The 19,774-nt window shown below is 37.9% G+C and overlaps 1 long non-coding RNA gene across 3 annotated transcripts in view; it reads left to right on the forward strand.

Annotated features, from left to right (window-relative positions):
• Positions 1–19,774, forward strand: part of LOC125184547 (uncharacterized) — an 88,711-nt gene that overhangs the window by 9,653 nt on the left and 59,284 nt on the right. For 2 of the 3 annotated variants that reach the window (XR_010830558.1, XR_007168710.2), the window contains one exon: positions 6,517–9,154. The exons of the other annotated variant lie outside the window; for it this stretch is intronic. This is a non-coding gene — a long non-coding RNA (uncharacterized lncRNA). Of the gene's footprint in view, positions 1–6,516; positions 9,155–19,774 lie in introns of those variants that run through there. 3 annotated transcript variants of the gene reach the window in all.

Raw genomic sequence — 19,774 nt, forward strand, 5'->3', positions numbered from 1 at the left:
CAATTTTTGCAACAGTTTTATTTTACATCATAGGAGTGTTCTTGCTGTCCTGTTCTGAAAGTAGGCTATCTGACCAACAGAGATAAAAATCTTATTTACTAAATTTAAGGGTAAACAAAGTGATTCACGGATACTGACTGAAGGATTTCATTGCTGCAAATAAACAGGTACCAACAAGGTGGTGGTGGTGGTGGGGAATTAATGTAAACACTTTTACTTTTTAATGTGAGAAACCTGCAATAATGTATTCTCAAGGTGTAAGGAGATGCATCTGTTTTATCAGTCTGATTTAATCATTCCTACTTCCCTGTAGCATAGGAATGTTATAAGAATTAATTAGTTAATGTTAGTTCATTGCTTTTTCTTTTCTGGGTGCCCTTATGTCCTGTTACACTCAGCAGAAACATTTCAACTCCAGTTTCATTGTTTCAAGAGGCTGTAATTCATTGTGATAAAACGGTGCGGCTCTGCTGTTTTGACCAGGAGGTCATTCTGAACGTGAAGTAAACAGGATGGAGTAGTACATATTCTTTAAGGAGAGAGAGCTTTCCTCTCCCATCAACAGTATTCGCAATACAGAAAGAGGAAGCAGAGAGAGCAAGAGGGGTTTGGAAAAGTGAGAGGGTAGCAGGGAAGGGATGTGGCTGAGGTCCAGGGAAGATTGTTAATAAGGAAGCAAGTCTTTGGCAATGACCGTTGGCTACACGCTTGTTCACAAACACTAAAAAAAAATAATATAAAAAAAGAAAAAATCATCACGGGAAAAGAAAAGTCATGAAATTATAGGGGGAATCATCAGCCTTGTAATATACTTACCAAGCTGGCCAACTGCACTCACAAAACAAAAACACTACTTAATGCCTGTATGGGTTCTCTTCTAAATATGCAAAGAAGAGAAGAAAGGACCTTCCTCAGTAGCAGAAATGCATAGTATAAAATTCCTGTGCTAATATTGCACGGCACCACCATCCGTGTGCCCACCAGCACAGCACTTCTCTCCGCCACCTGGAAGGGGTCAGTCTCTGCTCACTGGAGTGGCTGCTAACTACCTAAACTGAGTCTTTCCTTAAACAAATACCGTAGCAGTAAGCTGAGCTAACCAATAGTTTTACAGACCATTAAAAAAATAAAATAATAATTAGTATTACTCTCTAATGGATTAGAGCTGTCTATCCCCCACTGCCAGAGTGCTTAATGCACTTTCCTTTGACACTCTTATAACACCTCCCTTGCTGCTCTTTTGACCTTGCCATTGTCCTGCCTTTTCCCTCTTGAAAAACAAACAAACAAAAAAAAGCCCGGAAACTTCATTTTGGACCAAGAGCAGCAGCTGCAGCAGCGCTGGTTCCTCTGCAGCTCCCTACCCCCTGGTTCTCAGCCAGCAGCTCACTGGGGCATTGGAAGAGGAAGGTGTAGGAGGGAGGTCAGGTCTAGAGCATTCCTCTTCCAGGCTGCTTCTGAGGACCCGAGAATAAAAGGCAGCTTGCAGCAGTCTGTGTTATGTGAACAAAAAGGTAGGCACTTGTGGTGGGTGTACTCATAGCTCAGGTGGAAAATTGGAGTCCTACTCACAGCTTAACCCTAGGCTCTTACTGTTCTCTCGTGGAGAGTGACAGCTCCCCTTCCCAAAAATAACTACAATCCTGGTCCCACAGTATAAACCTGCTGACCCTAAAGCGGGCTTGAAATTTTTTAGTATGGGTGATATTTCTGAGTGCTTGAGGCATCTGCACTTCTCTTGCCAAGGTTGCACTTCTCAGCAAGGTTGGTACTCGTTCCTCAGCTCGGAGCAGATGAGGAATTAACGACCCGCTGGAGATGTGCGGGACAATTCATACCTTTAATTGTGAATAAAGGCTGGGGATAAAAAGGGATATTACCGAGCTGGATTTTGCTTCTCTCTACATACAGCTCTGGCAGGGCTCCTGCTCTTTCTAGGCTTTCCCCAGTCTCAGGTGTAACCTTTTTTTTTTTTTTTTTTCAATGCTGTAACGCGTTGTGGTTCAGTGTACTTGGTGAAAGGCAGTAGCATCAGCAACAGTGAGGTGGAGCAATGGATTTGTGTAGTTTAGGCAAACAGAGGTTGACACAGCAATAGGAAGGCCTTGCTGCATCCGACAAAGACCTGTGGAAGGGTTAACTCATACAAGGACACCCCACTCCTTGGGATTTAGGAAAGATGTTTGGAGGACTTGCTGCATGGATGCAGAAAGCACATAGTGATCTGGGGCTGATCATCAAAAGCATCCTTGGCCATCACAGATCTTCCCAAGAAGCACAGAATTGGAAACATTTTGGACTTTATTTAGATAGTCTCTGTTCCTACAGAGATTGTTTGTTATGATATATCACTTTGCTGTGTATGGTACAGCTGTTGTCTTGGAGATTTGCCAGTGACTTTGTTTTAATATTCTGACACGCTGTTCTACTTCCACTGGGGGTAGCTGACTGATGTCCATATTGAATTATTTCCTCTGTTGATTTTTCTGGCTCCTTTTAACTAGTTCAGGGTTACCAGGCTTTGATTTCAGAAGCATAGTAGGTGCTAGTATAACGGTCTTAATAAAGTTCTATAAAATGTATTGAGTAAATTTATAAATATAAAATTACCTGGTCTTTAATATTTGTGTTTATTGTTATTGGGTTTGTTTGTTTATTTCTATTTAATATTTTATATGACTGGTCAGGATAATTTTCAGGATCCACATTATGAAAAGTCAGCAGAGTCTCAGGTTCCTAATAGAAAATGAGATGGCATCTGCTGTTTTAAAGGATTTTTCCTTTCAGTCCCTACAGTCTCTAGTTTAGTGGTTCCTAGAGAAAAAAACCCAAAGAAGAACATTCCTACTATTAGCACCAGTTCATGAAAAAACATTTTGGTAATTTTAACTTTCAATGTTCTTTTCCAATATTAGAATGCTTCAGCTCATTTTGTATTAAACCCTGACCTCACTAGGAGTCATGAAAGTCTGCTTCAAAGAATTGCATTTGTAGCATCCGTCTGTTTCTCAGGGTATCAACTTTCGTGAAGTGCGTTGTGCAACTGGTTAAGACAAGCTTCTACCTTGAATGGCTTGGAGTGTTTTTTCTCAAGCTCATTATTTCTTCAGTCAAATAATAATTCTTTACAAGCTCTACTGTAATACAGAAGACATGCATAAATGGGCTTTCTGCTTTTTCTTGCTGTCCCGTAGCAACTCCCTAATTAAGTCTATAGGTTTGTGCATAATTCTCCACCTTCGGTTTACTTGCTGTCTCTGAGAATAGGTCAATACATAGCTGATTTTATTCATCCCAGTCCAATGATTCAGCCTGTTTAGTTTGTAACTTGGATTTTTTTTTTTTTTAACAGTCAAGGGCAAAGAAATATGCCTGTGATAAGACAATTTTTCTTCTGTGTATTATAGTCTTTTTGGATTTCTTAAATTAATGTCTAGAATATAGTGTAGGTCTCCAGGTGCCTTCCGATATGCAGCCTTAGGAAGTTTTTCAGGATGAAGATAATTTTCACTTGGGAAACTGTAAAAATGATACAATGACCTTCTTAGTTCTCCTGCCAGATTCTTTTATAGGCAGAGTTATATAGGTCTCTTTAGGTAATACGTTTTTGCCAAGCACTTCTTTTCTCCTGGTACTAATGCAAATACCACATGGAAGCACGCTGACAAACTCTAGAATTTATAGGTAAAATTATCCTTCTTAATTTTTTTAGTGGATAGTCTGCAGTATTGGTTTGTGGGTGAGCTGATTACAAAGATCCTGACTCTGCACCTTTCTGCAATCTGCATAAAATACCTATGCTGTATTCAATAAGGAGAATGCTGCTAAAATTAGGAGTAAAAATCCTGATTGTGTTGCTCCAAACACTATACGTTTTTCCTAGTTAAATTTAAAAGTGAAAAAAAAAAATAAACCCACCTGACTGGTAGGTGTTTACTTTAGGAAAGGCTGAAGAGCCATGGAGGGGACGCACCCCACATTAGCAAGCTGTATGTTATACATCTGCTGCTGAGGAATCTGCCAGAGGCAGCATGTGCTAGCAGGTCACTCTCACACCCCTGAGAACAGGACAAGGGAATTCCTGAGGTCATTCCTGCAGATGTATGAGGCTGAGATATTCTCTATCTAGACCAAATTTGGCTTGTAACACAAGCAACAGAACCAAGCAAATTCTAATAGGCTGAGAACTTTGCTTGAATATCTTCTTATATTCACGTAGAAATAGATATTAATACAAAGGGAGTTCATGCCTAACTATACATAAATATACCATTGTGATTCTTTACCATCTTATTGTTAGTAATAACCTCTGAAAAGAACACTGTCAAAAGCAGTACGTACTTTTAAGGAAAAGGGCAGCAGCTTTGGTGTAGAAACAACTAGATGGTGCTCCTCTGCTTTGAAATTTGTCAGAGCTGCAAGACAGGTAAACTAGATAAGGAAAATGTAATCTGTGGGAAAAAAAAAAAGTGCATAATCAGAACCATCCTGTTCATAATGTTTGTTACAGATGCCTAGAAACTTTTGCTGAGTTACAATTAAGGTTGTAATTTAGCAAAGATAGAACAATTGCTTTGCAAAACATTACAGCCTTTACATATTGTAAATTGGGTGCTTAGCATGGTAATTATCTCACATATATGTAAGTATAATATTATGTAGCATGCCTTTTAAAAATTCATTGAAAATGCTTTTAAAGGGATTTACTCTAAGAGGTTTTAGCAAATTAAATATGTGACTTTATTAAAAAGCAAGTCTTGTTGCAGTGACAGATAGAAACTGGGGAAAAAACCTGCATCGGGGACAACATCAGAATGAATCCCAAAGCCTAAACAATCTCTAAGTAGAATAACAAATTCAAAAGTACACCATTAGCTTGACAATCACAGTTTCAATTTAAAATTCTGTAAAAGCAAGTAACTCCTAAAATGCTAGACGATTTTAAGATGAGAGAATAGATTTTTCTGATCATTTACTACGTGCTCCTGATTATATGTTATAGGAAACGTGATTATATGCTTGTCACTTCTTGTGGTGCTGGGGGTGTGTGCTCACTTTCTCCGATTTTGCTAGGTATGGTATTTAGCAGCAACATGAAAAGCCGAGTTGAACCTGTAGGCAAGAGTATTCAAAGAGACTGAAGAAAGGCAGCAGACAGGGCCAGAGGTTCATGTTACTGTCTTGGTAATGCTCAAAACACTCATTTCTTACATAATAGAATAATAAAGTCTTTTTGGAGGGTTACAAAGAAAATCTTAAAGAGCAATTCAGAACGTGTTTCTCAACTGTTTTGTCAGAAAGCTGAAATGTTTTGAACAAACAGAGTTGCTGTGTCAGTGTAGGTATTTCAAGGCTTGTAGAAACTTATGGTAATGTTGTTTGATCTGGGAGGTATTGCCCCTTTTTCCTTTCACTCACATATATGTGAAAATAATTTGCTCTGTATAAATTTTATAGCACTGAAAACTACCTTATCATTGTCATGTTTTATCACTTATTTACATATCAATAACAAAATCTAAAGTTTCTGAAAATACTTTGAAGTATCTTACATTTTATCTATTTTTCTTGTAATATGGAACAGCATTGCCACTTCTATATTCTGGCATCGTTTAACCTGCAGAGGTCTGTAGAATATGTTATTTATCATACTGAAAGATAAATACAGCTCCAGTATAAAACGGGAAAATGAGAAATTGCTACTGTATTGCTGCATGTGCTCGAGAAGTGTGTTATTTTCCAAGGGGAAAGCGTAGCTCTGTGTAATTTTACTAAAAGCAGAAGACAGAAATACAGAATTTTTTAAGCTAAGGTCACTTAGTTTTACTGATGCCATGTCAAATAATCACGTTCATAGATTGATCAAACTCAAACTTATATTGCCTTGTTTTGTATCGGTTTATAGTAATTTGTGATTAAGTAGCGCATTAGGGTTTTCTTGCCATACTGGTCATTTGTCACTAGAGATCTTGAGAATAAAGGGGATTTGAATCTTACAGACCTCCTGTCTTGGCACTGAGGTTCTCTTCCAGCATTTTTACAAGTTGAGAATCTGAGATAATATGATAAGAGTTTTGAAATTAACACATAAATAACAGCTATTTCTTCCCTGTCCACGTGACAGCATTATCTGTCAATCCTTTATTAAGAAATTAATTGAACTAGGAGACTGTTCAACTGATGAAGTAGGCTTTGTCCAGGAATCCTCCTCTCCCTTTTCCATGGTTACAGGATGCAGCAGGGCATTTTCCAATAGCTCCTCTCACTCCAGACATCTGCTGTAATGTATACCTGTCTTTGAACTTCTTGTCTAGCCGTACCCTGTCTTTTCTACAGTTTCTTTACCCTGATACCTTACCAGGTAGTTTGGCTCCCTATCCACTCTGGTCATTTCTTTGTACTTTTTGCCAGGTTTCCTTCCGGGTACCCGGCTCTTTTTTTTTTTTTTTTTTTTTTTTCTCTCTGGCAGGCTGTGTCTTTTCCAACCCGTTTAGGATCAACTTGTGTCTTTTTTAGTTTTGCAGGTCTACAGTTTTTCAGTGCTCACTGAACACCGAGGAGAGCACTCGCAATCTATGTACAGATTTTGCTGCTGGATTCCTCCTGGCCCACAGCCATCCAAACTAGTAGCTGCATAGGAGGTATTACTCTGCACTGGCTTCAGCAGGCTCACCAAACAAAGAAAGCATCTACACCAAGCCAAAGATCGGAAGTTTCTACAGAATATGTGTAAATGGCAACACTATAAGTTTTCCAGCCTGGATAATTTTAGATGTATTTACATGGAATTAGATAAGGCAAGTCTTAGAAGCCTTAATTCAAAGTATTTGATTACCAAATTTTTACAGGGCAAATAGTCCTCAGAGTATCTTTTGCGTGAGTTACAATCTACCTCACCCTATAGTTATCCTCAGGGAGAGGAGAATCAGCCTGACACAGATACTCCCAAAGTTTGGCCTCAGAATGAAAAAGTGTTTCAATTGAAACTAATACATTTTTTCAAGATTATATGCAGCTAAGTGCAGAATACTGTAATAGGAAATGTCAAGCAACCTAAATAACATGCTATCCCACCAATCTTATCTATAAAATGCAAGACATTGCTAGATGTAGGTAAGTAATATAGCATATATGTTGCTTATGTGTATATGAGTTCAGGCTTCTGTCCTCCTCTCTAATGTCACTTGTCTTCCTAGACTTTAAACTGTTGAAGGTGTGTGAACAGTATCTGTTGAAAAGTCTGACAGTGGCCTCAGGGTCCAATGGTAATACTAATACTGGAGGAGAATGATAAATCTGTAAATCACTTTGGACATCCTATAAAATTTATTCCCAAGTCATTATTTTGAAGTTTAGGACTAGAAGGTGTAACTGTTTATTGTCCATTCTATTTTATTCCATTTGGGTATATCTTAGTTTTTCTTTTCCTCTTTTTCAGATGTAATGGTAATTAATTTAAGGTTCTGCACTATAATAACCATTCCAGCAGCCAGGGCTCCAATTTTATACTGTCAAAGGAGGGTCTTCATAAAACTTATCTTTCCCCAGGCTTTCTTTATAACTAATTGAAAGCGTCCTGCAAAAGGTGGTTCAGAGCTGGACCCTAATTAAGCTGCTCTGGTTTTTATCTTGGAGAACTTTCTTTTCCTCATTGATTTTAGAAAGAACCCACAGAGATTTTTCTCACAAAGCTTTTAAATTCATCACCTATATAAGTCAGTTATCCCCTGTTTGCTGTTGAGTGAATTCTGTGTAATAAGATAGTGAAGATAGTGATCATCTCAGGCATATTAGAGTTCATTTAAAATAGCAAGTAAATACTGGACAGTGAGTTTGTTACCTGTAGTTGATAGACTTAATTATTGGTCTGCCACACAGATAAATTACTGAATATTTACAGCATTGTAATTGCCTTAGAGCACACATAATGAACATAATAAACTTTGCTACCCTGATAAATCCATGGAAATCAGTACTATTACTCACTGAACAAAGTATCCCTAAATCTTTGTAGGCTTGTAATCTACTGCACTTTCATACTTTCTAAAGAGAAAGGCACAACCTTTGAAATAGTCTTCAAGACTGAATCAATTGCTGAACTTAGATACTTACCAATAGTTTAATTTCAACGGTTTTATAACAAGTGTTGCACTACGGATACTGGCATTTCAACATCTCCTTTTTTTTTCCTTTTTCTTTTAAAATCCAAGGACATTCTCATCCAACATTCATGCTGGTTGTTCCAATGGTTCTCCTTTGTAAAAATGTTGCATATCTGGCACAATGAGGCAAAAATATCCATGCAAAAGTGTAGAAACAAGGTATCTGTAGTAAACATTTTTTCAGTCCTAAGCAGAAAGTTTTGTTTTACACAAAAAGAGTAAAAACATTATTTGCAGCTGATTTTGTCTCTGTAGAATCTTTGTACTGCATGAAAGGCCTTATGCACAGTCAGAACTTTATTGTTATTTATTTATGATTTTTATTTGCCATCTGTCTGTTCAGTCTTCTCTGACTTGCATTTATTTATTTGTTTTTGCTAAAATGAATTAGTATAGGATTGTTTTTAAATTTCTTTTGATCATGGCTTACTGAGATCTTTTTCTCTTTTGATCATGAAGAGAAGTATGAAACAATTTATTTGTGAAGTCCTTTTAAATAAAGATAAAACAGATACATATCCAAAATATCTTTCCCAATATGGAAAGCACAGAGGGAATGCATCACCTCTTTCAAAGTTAACCTTGTGCATATTCAAGGCATGTAAATAGAAAAAAAAAGCACCTGGGTAAGCAAAAAAATAGCTTTAAACTCTTGTCTAAAGCATCTTCAGGGTGATATAAAATGTTTTAGACTGGCGATGTGATTAGGATGCACATATATAACATCTTTTTATTTATTACAGTGCTGTGTAAACAAGTTTCATTGGACATTTGACTAACTTGTCTTATGGTCTAGCAGAAAATTATTTTTTTCTGCTTTCACGTCTGACTCACAAAGAATCCAGTCTTGTGTTTGTACCCAAGCAAATTTTAAATGTGTATTACCTGTCTTCATAAGCATCCTAGGATGAGAGTCGAAACGTTCCCTACAAAAATGGAATGATTAATTGGTAAATAAAGGTTAAAAAAAAAAAAAAGACTACTTTTTTAAAGCTAGGAAGTGTTAATATTTAAATACTTTTTTTTTTTTTTTCATTTTCTCATTAGATTAGGTGGTCAAAGAGAGAGAAATGAAGGCAGAATAATTCCATACTCTGCTTTTATCTCCGTCTTCGCAACCATAGGGATGCTTGTGATATAATTTAATATCATCATGCATCTCCTGAAGTTCAAAATTGAAATTTTCATCAAAAAAGCCTTCCCTGTCTGTACAAGTACCTTTGCTATATTTTTATGACAATCCAATTATTTGATCTACTTTTATATAAAGACATGGTATAAAGCAGAACATCAGGGGGTATGGACAAAGACTAACTTCAGGCACAGGAGGCTAATTTCCATAGGCTTCCTCAGTATTTGGTAGAGATTATATAGGTCTCTTTATGAAATATGTCAAAGTAGAAGTGTAGTTACTGCCCTCTGGAGAAAATGTTCTCCCGTTATTATATACAACAAACCTAGAGAAATAATGTTCTTGTGCTTAAAGTCTTGATTTCTTCTCTCAGAGGCCACCCCTGCGGCCCCCCTGCTACCAAAACCTTGTCATGTAAGCCCAAGGCTCCAGGGCCTGTGAAAATGATGTGTCTAAAGAAGGTTGCATCTTCCTTGTACTCTTAATCAGGTAACTTAAGCAGTTACATGCCACAATGTCACACATGTTGGTCTGTTCTCTGATTCTTACCAATAAGATTTTGACTGGCTCATGGCTTGCTTCCAGGCAAACCTCTGTGTATTTGAGCCCCTCCTTTACACAGAGCAACACTGTTCCTCTTTGCTTTTCCAGCCTGGCTTTCCCAAAAAGCATGGGTGGCTGTAAAAAAAATGGATGTAAAGCCATTGCAACACTTCAGTCATGTTAGCTATCCCACCACATTTCTGTATCCCTGTGAGATTATTTCTCTGCAGATACACAAGAACTTCTGATTCCTCTTGTTCATGTCCCTCACTGCATCCGTTTGTGAACAGGCACTTGACGGAGGCCACCACTCACTCCACACTTAGCAGTGAAGTGCAAGAACCCTCCACCATGTTTTCTTCTGGATGCATTCTCACTTTCCCCCTGGCTTTCACTTCTCTTCAGGTTATAGTAACCCTCATTATGTATCTAGTCATGGACCAGACGGGGAAGATGTTTTTTTAGATGAAAGCAGTAAAGAGAGAATTAAAATAGCACATTCATGCTCCCATGCAGTAAGGCAACCATATGGGGCCTGATGCAGCGACAGTTACATAAGCACACACATGCCTGCAAAGAGATTAGCGCTATGGTGCAGAATATTTAAAGACACGTAAAACATTGGAAATCCATAGTAAGAACAGAATCTCTGTTTTAGCGAGGGATTTGCAAACTGTGCTATCACTCTTCATGTTGACACACACAAAGATGTATTTATCCTTGGAGAAGTCCAAGGTTTTGAATAAGGCGATTGTCAATGGGGGATTTATCCCTTCCAAAGTTTTAAATTCTGAAAATGCGTACAGTTCAGGATTAAACTTCTAAATTGTGCAAAGAACTTGGATCGGTGCTTGATTTACCGAGGCACTACAAATACGCCTTCAATTCAGTGTTTATTTGTGACACGTCTCCTGGCACGATATCATTACCTTGCAGTCTTTGAAAATGGTGTTTGTACTTGCCCAGGAGAACTAGAGTAACTGCACTTTTAGTGTAGACATCAGGAAAGGATATGCACCAAATTTCAACACCCACTCAAATCCCACCTCATCTATCAAAACAGGCTCTAAATGAGTGGAAGATCAGACAGGGTTTCTTTGGCTTCTGTGTGCATGGCTTGTTTTCATTCTGTGCACATTTTTAGGTATAGCGCCCAATCTTCTGTGTATCTGGTGTGCCTCCACGTAACCTTCTTATTTACATCAACAGAAAAAAATGCTTCTCTGATAGACCTTAGTTTAAAATGCCAGACCAGTTCTCACTTATCTCGCTTCTGTCCAGATGAGCGAGTCAGACAAAGGACTCATCCATCATAATTCTGAAGCCAGATTCCTGTTTGGTATGAAACCAATAAAACTGCAGAAAAAAAATGTGACCTAAGGACCTCAACCTTTCCCTTCTATAAAGTTAGAATACCCTTCTCCAAGCACCTGTCCCAGCTGCTCTCATAGGAATAGCAGAGCTTGGAAGGGCTGAGGATAGACTCTGACAGATTTTTGGCTGCCATGACATTTGGCAGAAGCTAGAATAAATCACTCAATCTCTGATCAGGAGAAATTAGGTTAGCTTAGGAAAAGGAGAGCAGAAAACAGAAAGGCACTTCTATCTTCAGCTGAACAAAGTATGAATTCAGAATATCCTTCCCTTTTTTCTCAGATTTATAAAAAGCTTGATTTTTTTTTTTCCCCCCAATATAACATACTGGGAGGGATTGTCTTCCACAAGCTTGTTGCATGTGGCTGTGGGCACCATGGGAGAAAAAGCCTTGTGAACATGGATAAGTGCTCAAGTGAATCTCCATTTTAAGTTTCACCTCTTCAAATATATTTTATTTGCTTCCCATGTTTTCCTGAGGCATGTATTTTTTCTCTGTTTATGTACAGTGACTTCATCTATCCTCTTCACTACTCTGCCTACATAACAGCGCTTCCCCTCTTATGTTTTGTGCTTTGACCTCTCAGTGTTTTCACCTCCTCCTCCAAATGCATTGTTTCTGCATCAAGACAGAAAAGCACAACCATGGAGGGAAAAAAAAAAAAAAAAAAAAAGACAGTTAAGGCTCTTCAACGAACTAGACTGCAGGCTCAGTCCCAAATGTGGATACCTATTTCTGGGCATGAAAGAAAAGCAGATGAAATGCTGTTGAGGTTTTTCTGGCTGTTGTGTTGTTAAGGCAGAAAACTGAGAGGAGAAAAGATTGAAGCTACCAAGGAATTACCATAAATAAGGGATGTTATGTTTTCCTAAAGTTGATATAAATAAACAGAATTGGATCAAAGAAACACCTTAGTTGGTTACCGGCATGTCTTCAAGCAACCTGCCAGCCCCGAAGTTTGGCTAACCACATATGTTGAAAAGGGGTAACAGTATACATTTATGTGGAGTGAATAATACATGAATCCATGAAGATAGTTAAGGATTAATTAGCACCTGAGAAGCCAAATGAAAAGACACATTTTCCCCCAAGGACTGGAATTATTGATCTAATTGATAAAACAAAACATCTTTGTTCAAGTTCAAATTCTGTTGCTCCTCACAGTTACTGAGATTTTTTTTCCCTGTAATTTAATGTTGATAAGTATCTGTGTTTTTGCATGATGCCTTATGTTGCTTAGCCTTTGTAGTGCCAAGAGCCTACTATTTCCACTTCTATACTTCACTTTTCTCTTGGAGCTTCATAAACTCAACCAAGTTGCTGAACACCTACGAGAGGACACTTACCTGGGAACTCCCGTCCCTTCTCTTAGTTGGCCACTGGGGAGTCTTCCCCTTCCTTTTCTCTCTCTCTGTCTCTCCTTTTGTTTACTTTACCCCAGAAGTAGCTCTTACTGTTGCCTGATGCATTACATTAGGTATGGACCCTTTAATATTAGTGCATGGGAACCTGTCAGAAAAAAAAGCAAAAAAAACCACACAAACAAGCAACCTCCCCCCACATTAATCTTAGAAAAAGAAACAAAAATAGTGATTCATTTACCCATTATAAAATATTTAATTAAAGAGGAATTTTCAGAAGAAACAGAAAAGTACATCTATAAGTTTTTGCAGGGTCTCAATGTCTTTAAATCTATTTAATCTATTGGTATAAAGCATTCTTCAAATATGCGTCTTGAAGTCATCTAACCAATGACAAGTGCTTTCCACAACTAGTTCAAGCTTCTTGCAATGACTGCAGAACAACTTCCTGTCATTTGCTTTCAAACATTATTTGTCCTTGTAAGCACTGTGTGAAGGATTAACCTAAGCTCACAAGTGGATCCCATTGATTGCATGTGAGGGGAACCACAAAGGACTTAATTTTATACTGGATTCTCTCACAGAAAAATCTTAGCCAGATGGCTGACTATTTAAAAGAAACACAATTTTAGATTTTTCTCACAAGTATCAGAGTGATTTGTCTAGGAGGAATTCTCATTTTATCCATGATGGGAGTATAATCAGAGCACTCTCAGAAACTTGTGGGGGCCTTGTTTCCTCTACTCCCTCCAAGAGAAAAAAAAAAAAAAAAAAAGAGAGAGACAGAAAGTGAAATGAGAAGTAGAAGAAGGAAAGAAGGAGAGGGGGATGAAATTCAAATTTCTGGACAGGATCTCTGCAGAACTGACCCCGTCTTCATCCTTGTTTCTCACATATACATACACCTCTGTGTACCTGAACACGGGTCATCTGTGTAGTCCTTAGAAAGTAACCCTACTTCCATTTAGGTTCCTTGGTGAGTTACAGAGATTCCTCTGCACTGCTCCGACATATTTAGAATGAAATATAGTTAAACCGTTTTTTGTTGTCCTGAAAAAAAAACGCACAAAACTACTTCACGCTACCAAAGTTTCCACAGTTTTGTTTAAGTACTACTACAAAAAGTAATTTAATAAGCTTATGGTGTCTTTCCAAATTAATCTCTATTTGTTTCCCAATTACAAGTTGGCTTTGCATTGAGAAGTAGTAGTTGTCTATAGTCTTGTTTAAATTTATATGTTTTTTGTTTCTGAAGTAGAAGGTATTGTCACATCTGTTGCATTTTTTTCTAAATAAGTTGTGTGGGTATCTGTCCCACATCTGGCATAAATCACACAAGCTATGTCATTTTTTGTATCATATAACAATTTTTGCTGTCATTAGTAATTCTACACTTCACCTGCACTTCAGATGTTTCCACTGGCTTTCTTTTAAGGTCTAAATGCATACTTTCTTTAGTCTGGCCTATACCAGGGATGATGATGTGTTTGTAATATTGAAATCCATATGAGACATATTTCTGCTTCTGGCCCGTAAAGTTCAGCTGTGATTTCTTTTAACATTCTAAGCTACTGATTCGTTTCAAGATGCACTTTTTCTCTTGAAAAGCAGGGGAAAAAAAATCTTCCCAGAGAAATATTTCATTCTTCCTTCTTCCACCACAAATGCTGAATTTCTGTCAATATGGCCCGGAGCCCAGGACAGGCAATATTCTTTAATGCACCAGTGACAGGATTAAGATCCAGTATTTTGTGATCCATCAGTGTAGAGATGGGAGCTGTATACCATTGGCAGGGCATATCATTGGAAAGGAAATGGCATGTGTACAGTACTTTCTATCAATCACGTCATTCCTGAAATATCAGACCTTGCACTTGTCGTATTATGTGTGAAAAAGCAATTTATATTTAATTATTACATTTCTAAAATGTGTTAGTGATCATTTCACTCTTCTTTAGATGTCTGCACAGTTATAGTGCTGATATTAGAGGATTTATTTTACTGCTGGAGAAAGATGAAAGTGACACTAATAATATATATTTTTTTAAAATAGAAAAAAATAGTCTTTTTTGGTAAAGTCTAAGAAATACATAAAATGTCTGAGGGATGATGGAGAGATTATGTTGCCATTTGTGTGCAATCATAAATTTAAACGAAATCATTAGATCATCTAAACGAAATCGTTAGATCATCTAGTTGTTCACAATAGGTCATAGCATTTCAAACTAGTTTTCTAAGGCACATCTTTTACAAATGGATCAAATCTTTAATCGAAAAATTTTGTCAGTAATAGGAAAATTCAATGTTTACACATGCTTATCAATGAAATTTTGTGCCTTATCTTTCTCATGAATTTCTGTGGATTCCACTTCAAGCCACTGGTTCCCACTTTGCTCTCTCCTGTTAGATTAAATAGCCTATAACACCTGGTGTTTTCTCCCTGACAATGCACTTATATTCTGTAATCAGATCATAGCTTCCTCTTTTTTATAAAACTGGATAGAGCTATTTTGTCTCTCACTGAAAGGCATTTTCTACAACCCTCAAATTATTCTGTGTTCTTTTCTACAGAGCTGAATTTTCAACTTTTTCTAGACATAACTCCTAAACCTAGATGCAATCTTGGGTTACTCTCACCAGTACTGCACACAGCACTGTGATAGCAATGCACCAGGAGTTTATGTTTAGTTGCTAGTCTACTATGAATCTTAGATGCTTTTTAGCCACTGCTTTCCAGGATACAGCCTGTCATGCTTGTAGCCTTTAACTGTGTTCTTGGTTTCCACAAGTGTAACTTTGCATTTTGCATCACTAAATTGTATTCTGTTTAAACAGAGACCAAACTCAGCAAGTGAGAGAGATTGTTCTGCCCGAGTCCTTTCCCTCATCCTTATTTATTACTCCACTAACTGTATGGTCATGTGTAATGATTTTTAACTAGCTCAATGGTGAAAAAGTTGAATAGAATCAGGCTTTGAACTGGCTTCTCTGTAACTGCATGACAAACACTCCCAGTCAATACTGAACTTTTCTGTGACAACAGTTCTTGAATATATTTCAGTAAAGCAGCATCTTATAGTGGATCTTGAAAAGGTTGCCCTCGGGTCCAAGTTCTCAGCTTTGCTTTTTATCTGTTTTATAGCTTGATCCCAGGGATGGTCTAGCCATACTTCAGAGACTCAAATATCCAGAATGAATCTGACTTTGCTTGCTTAATAAGTTCATACATTTTGAAAAGTTGTTTTGAACTCCTTGCGTATACAAGCTTTGACTATTAGAAGTTCCCAGGTAACAATGGTTTTCTCTCTGACTCCAATAAAAAAATATAAAAAATGCAGCCACGTAACCTGAGTGGCATTGCTGGAGCCCACTATGTATAACATAAATCAGACAGAGCAGCTCACATTCCTTTGAAGGAAGAGGAGAAGTGGCTAAAGACCACAACAAGTTGGTTGAAACAAGAAGAATAGTGGTGGAAAGAGATTGTCTGTAATTGCTTGTAATGGTTCTCTGTGACTGATTTTGGAGGTTAATCTCATGTAATAGTTTAATTAATGATTTTGGCAGAAATAATAGGAATGTGGTAATGAAATTTGCTGATGACAAAAATTGGAAAGTATTATCAATATGAAGAAGAAATTGGATGACCTGAAGGACTGCAGTAAGAGATCAGTAAGAGACTGCAGTAAGAGAATTTTCATTTAGTGATGAAAAGTGCCAAGCCATGCATTTAGGGACTAACATCAAGAATTTCTTCCAGAAGCTCGGGCTCATCAGTTGGAAATGACAACAAAGGAGAACAATCTGGGTCAGCCATGTCGTAACAATAGGACAAATCTGTGAAAAGGGCAGGTAGCTCAAGGATGTGTCTGGTAAAGTACTTCCAGTAGGGAAAAGTGAATATTAGTGCCATCATACAGTGCACTGGTGAGACCCTCATCTGAAATCCTTTTAAACAGCTCTACCCACGTTCAAGTTTTCCTGAGCATTGTAAAATTAGCCTTTCTGAAGCCCCAGATATCTTTTAGTTTATTTCCACCAGTTTAGTGCTTGCCTGTTGCTATGCAACCTGTTGTTCACGGTGTAGGAATTAATTTATCTGTGTCTGTCAGTGGTGGTACCTCGCTGAATGATGAGTATTACTCTCTCCAGGGCCTATGTACACTTTTATATGCAGTTGTGCTGCGTGATATGCAGCAGATTATTTGTATTTATACAGGTTCCACCCTGTAAAATCTTTATCCTTGCACAATCCTGATTGATAGCTACTAACGATATCCCTAGAAGAGCGTAGGATGGTATATTTAATGATAACTTGACTTTGTGTCTCTGGTGTCCCTTTGGCTTAAGTGAGAATAGAGTGAAGACAACTTTTAGTGCTTTTAAAAATCCAGAAGGCTTTCACATGAGGTCCACTTAAATCACTGAATGGCCATATATTGCAAGTAACAGTTTTGCAGGAGCTTATCAACATCTGAAATCTTCAGGAACCAATCAAACCATTATAGGCAAAACAAGGCTGCAAGAGGCTGAGAAGAATAATGGCTTGGCATATGGCCCATGGGCTCTGCAAAGCTTTTCACCAGCTTGAGGAAGCACACTTTCTATAACCTAAGTTTAGGTTCTAGCAGTCTAACAAAATGATTCATTACACATTCTGACGCTGTAAATAATTATTTTTTTTCCATTGATTCTTGGGGAGGGCACCTCAGAAAGCCCCTCTCAATCTAAGAACACCTCTTCTAGTTATTAGAACTCTAAAAACATGGAAAAGTTAGGCTTAGGCATTGCTCTGAATTTCTCTGGACTGACAAATTCACACCACTAAGTGTGGCAGCCCCGAGTCTCTGCTTAACCTGCATTCTCCAGGCTTCTGAGTTGCGTGCTGTCAAGTGACACTCATGGGCTTCAGGAATCCAGTCCCTGCAGAAATTCACTGTTACAATCTCTAACCCCAGTCCTGTCTACAGAGTGGGATTTTCTTCAGACCTAAGACTGGAAACCTTAGGACCTCCAGTTGTTAAACACATATCACTAGTCTCTAAAATCAGGAAATGTGTAACCCCATGTCCAAGTTGCCTTCCATTTGCCTATTAATCCTGCTTTGGATTAATAATTTTTCACATGAAACTTCTGCATCACTGGGCTTTCAGTTTAAAAGAGGGGAGGCTTCCTGATATCGTCGTATTTCAAAGGAAGGTCACCCTGCAGTTTTGAAGTGTCATTACATATCCAATAACAACTGATGAGACGCTGATGAAATGTTGCAATACAACATGGCCATTTTACTTTATCGGATAAAGCTCCACAGGTGGCAATCATAACTCTATTCACATTGTTCCAGAGGGAGGAAGAAAACCCTCCTACGTGCCTTTACAGCTGAGCTGGCAGGCAGTTTTATCACTTGCTCACAGCTGTATATTGTTTTTTTTTAGCCGTGGGATTTACTCCATCATTGGACTAGAATAAGTTTTTTGTGCAGTTGGGCATGGGAGGATGGATCGAGCAGCATATCTTTAGAAAGAACAAGCTAAAGCTCTAGTGAGGGCTGTATGGTCATATTTTCCACACCTGTGCAAAAGCTTCACATCTCCTGCTGAAGTTTTTAATTTTCTACTTTCAAAAATAACGTTTCAGATATGGTAATGCAGTGATACTTCTAATGCTTATCACTGAGTTCCTGCCTCTCCACTCCTAACAGGAGCCAAAGAGAAATAGATATACCAGATATATGCCTTTCTCTGCTCCCTGACACACATCGTTCCATGTAAATCCAGGAAGTACAAGGAAATGAAGGACAAAAGAAAGCTATAGTTAATGCAGTTTTTGTGTAAAAGGTCACAACAGAGATTTGATACATGACAGTGTAAGTGTTTTTCAGGAAAAGGTGGAAGGAAAGAGAAATATTAGTAGTTCTGAATTAAAAATATCCTTTCAATATTAAAAACTCTACAGGTTATTTTGGTTAGCAGCTACAGAAGAAGTAAATCATGGATGAGAATTAATTCAAAAGTGGAAGCAATACTTTCACAAAAGTTTTAAGAAAATTATTCACGAAATTCTTTGATATTGATAGGCCAGTTGAGGAATACACATTTGAAGTGAAACATGGGTTAACTAACTGATGCATTCACTGAGTATTCAGCCTGTACTCAGCCTCTATTCTGCTTGCATTCACTGAGCAGTTTAACAATAGTGAAAGCATAGCTTCAATTCAACGAAAAGGTTAAATTATCCACTGTTGTCCACACAGTTCTTAGAAGCTTGCTCTTCAACTTCATTGCCTCGGTAATTTTGTCTAAGTATGCAACCACAAGCGATCCACCCATTTGGCCTCCCTTCCATCAGACCATCAGAGAGGGCTTTCTCAGTGAGAAGAGGGTTCTTCAGTGCCTCCATTTGCCTCTTCCCCCCTGAGTGGGACCATGGCACCTAAGGAAGCACTGTGGATGCACACTGGATTTTCTCAGCTAACCCTAAGGAACTCTGTTTGAAACAGATGTAGCACATTCATAAGGCAAAAATTGCCTTTTCTGGTACCCAAGAGAATTACCTTGCTAAGAAACACTGCTACCACAGCTTCAGGTGGGTTTTGTGCTAGGGAGAAAGAGGTGTGAAAGAAACTCTCATTCTTTAGTAGAATTAAACCAGTTTAGAAGTAGGGAGTGTGTTGTAAACTTCTTGGTGATCCCTGGAGAGCCATCTGATCTGATGCTGGGAATGTATCAGGGAGTTTCGTAACCTGCTCCGGAGGAAGAGTCTTGACCAAAACAATCACATTGGTATTTTAACCCTCTGTATGTCCAGTCAGGTCCACAGAGAGTGAACAAAGAAATTAATGTCCTGAATACTGTGTATAAGAGATATTAGCTCTATTAGTATAGTGTTGTTAATCATAGTAGTATTAGTCATACTGCTAGTACTTGATTTCTTTTTTTTCGGTTATTCTCCCATCTTGTTTAAATTGTTTATTATGAATTTGCAGTTTAACTTGTCTGACCAGCAAAATAAGAATGAGAAACACCTTTGGAAAAGTTTTAAACAACCCTCATTGACATTTGGTATGCTATTCAAATAGCTGCTGGCTAGGAAGGGAAAGGGAAATGTGCCAAATAAAGTGACAAGGGAGACCAGCAGCAAGAAAGAAAGATTTGTTGTTTGCAGAGTTGACTGTTTGGTTTGACCAGAAAAATAATTATAG

This window comes from Anser cygnoides, chromosome 3 (assembly GCF_040182565.1).
Source record: "Anser cygnoides isolate HZ-2024a breed goose chromosome 3, Taihu_goose_T2T_genome, whole genome shotgun sequence".
NCBI classification, from domain to species: Eukaryota; Metazoa; Chordata; class Aves; order Anseriformes; family Anatidae; genus Anser; species Anser cygnoides.